Source organism: Callospermophilus lateralis, chromosome 10, assembly GCF_048772815.1.
Source record: "Callospermophilus lateralis isolate mCalLat2 chromosome 10, mCalLat2.hap1, whole genome shotgun sequence".
NCBI classification, from domain to species: Eukaryota; Metazoa; Chordata; class Mammalia; order Rodentia; family Sciuridae; genus Callospermophilus; species Callospermophilus lateralis.
Window position 1 is genome coordinate 121,475,996 of NC_135314.1, and position 2,580 is coordinate 121,478,575.

Consider the following 2,580-nt stretch of genomic DNA (forward strand, 5'->3'; position numbering starts at 1 on the left):
AAATAGGTAAATTGGATGGCAACAAAATGAAAACTTTCTATGCATCCAAGAACATGATCAAGTGAAAGACAACCTACAAAATGAGAGAAAATATCTTCCAATTATATCATAATTAGGGGTTAGTATCTAGAATATATAAAGAAGTCCTACAACTTACCAACAGGTTAAGGCCACCTTTGAATGCTTTCCTAGAAAGGCTTTTCATGACCATTACTCAGGAGATATCATCTATTGAAAGGGATGTCAGAGGAAAAGCTGCTCTTAAACTTCACTGGAAAGGACCTTATCGGGTACTGTTCACAATAAATTCAGCAGACAGTCTGTCCTTGTGTTCATGTCAGAGCCAATTCAGAATTCCATGAACTGAAAAACTGCTCCAGTAGGTGACATCAAATTGAGGATTCTAGAAATCCCATTTGAAAGCACAAAGCTAATCTAAGACTCTCAGAATAAGCAGATGACCTTGGATGGCCACTATTTCTGCCACAGATATCAAATCAAGACTCCTGTCTAATTCCTGCTTTGTTTTATCTGCTTGCTTATCTTTATGTTTTCCTCATTTTTCTATAGACCCTGGTGTCATGACAGTCTGTTTTATATGACACAGTAACAAAATGGTCACAAATATCTTGTAATACAGTTGAATATGGAAATGAATAACCCTAAGTAGAGAAGACTGGCATGTCTACATTTCCCTGAACTGATCCACCTCTCCAAGAGAACGCTCAAAAGTAGGGGAAGGGAGTAAGAGATTTAATATACAAATTGACAATGACCAGATCACATATGATGCCAGAACTCTGATTCACAACCACCATAGCAATCAGCCCTAGAAAACAAACAAACTCTGCAGTAATCAACTCATGAAACCAAACTGAAACTTCTAAAGGCAACTGGATCAAAATGGTCAGCACTGAGCTGGGTATGGTGGCACACACCTGTAATCCCAGCAACCCAGGAGGCTGAGGCAGGAGGATCACAAATTCAAAGCCAGTCTCAGCAATTTAGCAAGGCTTCAAGCAATTCAGAGAGGCCCTAAGCAATTCAGCAAGACCCTGTCTCTGAAGAAAACATTTTAAAAAGGGCTGGGGATGTGAACTAGTGGTTAAATGCCAATCTCCAATACCAAACAAATATATAAAATAAAATTAGCATTGATCAGTGACTATAAGGCAGGGAGCAGAATTTCAGCCCCATCTCAAAGAAGTTAATATCTCAGACACCACATGTTTTTAGATTCAGTTTCATAATTATTGCAGTCTCAACAGTGCACTTTTTAGCCATATGATTCTATTTTTTGTTTTCTTTATTCTTTTTCTATATGTTTAATTATCTACATATGCCAAGAATTTCATACTTGTGTAGTATGATCTCAATGAAAATACATGAAGAATCAGGAGGTCTCAGAGAAGTCAAAAGAGATGGCAGGAATGTTTGCATTAAAGGATATATCATCCCACATCCTGGGCCTTCATTTAGAGCCTGTATGTTCTAAGTTTACTCACACACTTTTTTTTTTTTAATCCAGAGACTTTTAATCATGGAGCCACTTTCCCTTTTTTTATTTTTATTTGAGGCAGGGTCTCACTCAGTTGCTTAGGGCCTGGAGGGGTTTAGTGAAGAGTGTTTGTTTTAAGATAGAAAGGCTTTACCTCTCAATTATACATTGAAGATATTGATTCAATAGCTAGCATTTTAAGAGAAATCTAAAATGTGATAATGAAGGGCAGAGATGGAAGAATTGCTGAAGAGAGGTTCTCAAGGAGGCAAGATGCAATGAGATAGTTTACACAGGTGAAGGGAGTAGCCTTGGCTAGAACATGGATAATTTGGCAGGGAAAAGCAGACAAGGCAGAAGATATACTCCCCATGCATCTTGGTAGGTAGATGTGGCAAATTGGGGAAATCTCCTGATTGCTTTTATTGTGTCTGTGAAAAGGAAAGAAGGGGACCATCTAGGAGTGAGCATGAGAGATGAAACAGAGGAGGCTTGAGAAAAGAGGAGAAAGTAGGCAACATTCGTCGAGGAAGGTTAAGTAACTGAACTTGAGCAATGGTAAAATCACTAGCCAGCATTAGGAATCCACCTAACGGAATCTATCATATTTAGACAGACATCATTCAATGGAGTTGAGTGTTTTTATTTCTCCAAACACATTAGAGGCCGATAGATTTGACCTGCTATGCAGGACAAAGGGAAAGGATACAAAGTTATAAACATGGCAGTGACTATCATGTTGCCATTTAATCTAAGTTTCAGAAAAGGAGGGAAATGTGAACATGAGGGTGTCACCTTCCCCCCAGGAGGGCTGAGACGGATTGAGTTTGGATATTTAAAAGGAGGTTAGAAGTGGCACTCTGAAAATAAAATGGGGTCACAACGAGAAGTAATGCAAGGTCAAGCATATAAGTCTTACAAGAGGGAGGACAAAACTGTTAAAAGGAAAGAGAACTTAGAGGTCACCTTTTGGGGAAAAGTCTATGAGAATATTCAAATAACCACAAAGTATACCAGAAGTAGAACTGTAAGAATAATAGGGAATCAGGTAATACAGTCATCAAAGACTATGGGAGATCCGT